At 56.2% G+C, this 1404-nt stretch overlaps 1 pseudogene; it reads left to right on the top strand.

Moving 5' to 3' along the window:
- The window catches only part of LOC109838440, a 1611-nt pseudogene continuing 366 nt past the window's right edge, over positions 160–1404 (top strand).

The following is a 1404-nucleotide window of genomic DNA, read 5'->3' on the forward strand; positions in this document are numbered from 1 at the left end:
TTTCCTCTACTGTAGTTTATTCAATTCCTCCTCCTTTAATCTCCTCCGGCTTCCTCGTCCTTTCGGTGCCCGTCACCGTTGAAGCTGAGCTTGAGATCGAGAGGAGGGGAAAAGCTGAGACTGAGGTTGCGGTGTTGGTGATGGAATTCTTGCGGTTTGATGGCGAGGGAGCCCAACAACAACAAGAAGAACAGAACCAGCACCAGCACCACAAATCCCTTCTTCAACAACAACAAGAAGAGGAGAAAGAGAAACAAGATTCTGAAGAAACCCATTAAACCTGGAGGAAGAAAACAAGAAGGATCTGGATCCTCACCCTCCTCCTCCTCATCATCATCAACAACAACACCTCTTTCCTTATCACCTCCAACCAAACCCTCCCCGAGTCGGAGGCCTGAAGAAGCCACCGCGGAGCCAAATGTCGGAAGGTCCAGGGCGGCCACATTTGTGCGGTCCACGGGCCGAAAGGACCGCCCACAGCAAAGTTGCACCGCCAAGGGACGGAGAGACCGGCGGCGTGCGCTTGTCACCCACACCGCCATCCAATTCTACGACGCCCTGCAAGACAGGCTTTGCTATGACGGGCCAGACAAAGCAGTCGGGGACTGGTTGATCAAGAACGCGAAGTCGCGCTATTGATGGAGCTCCCGCAGCTTCCCGCGCGTGGCATCCTACTGCCGCGCGTGCGTAGACCTGACAGGTCAGGGAAAACCACGGAGGAGGGGAGATTATGCCATTGTATTTACTGAGCGCGAATATTCCTTCGAATTATCACGATGTTGGCGGCCGGCGCGGAGGGTTTATCGAGCTTTTTGCCTCCGCGTCGCCTGCGGATTCGTAACGCGATAGCAGAACACCATCAAGGGTCTTCTTTTCCGATTGCAGCTGCTGCGGGCTCTATTCATCTGCCTCCGTCGGTCGGCAGCTCTCCCATTGGTTTTCGAGCTACCCGCCGCGAATTTGTTATCGCGAGCCAGCGGCCAGAGCCAAGACCTCCGCCTCTCGCTGCAGTCTTTTCAAGACCCAATCTTTCATCACCACCAGAATACTGCTCATCACCAGCACCAGCAGAATCAGAATGCAGCAGCTGGCCACCACCATTCTCTGTTCTCCGGCTTCGACTCTGCTTCCATGGTTCCGTGGGAGGTGGCAGAACCGAGCAGTGGAGGAGGAGGAGGAGGAGGAGGAGGAGGATATGTTTTCAGCGTGCCGCTTCAGCAGCAGGCTCTAGCGATGCACCACGGGCTCAGTCACGGGCATGTGCCCGGGCAGAGCCAGCAGTTTTTCACACAGAGGGGACCCCTTCAGTCCAGTAATCCGCCCTTTGTCCGAGCTTGGGCGGAACCGACGGCCGCTGCGGCCGATCACCAAATGCATCATCACACGGCGATCCACCACCCTATC

Source organism: Asparagus officinalis, chromosome 1 (assembly GCF_001876935.1).
Source record: "Asparagus officinalis chromosome 1, Aspof.V1, whole genome shotgun sequence".
NCBI classification, from domain to species: Eukaryota; Viridiplantae; Streptophyta; class Magnoliopsida; order Asparagales; family Asparagaceae; genus Asparagus; species Asparagus officinalis.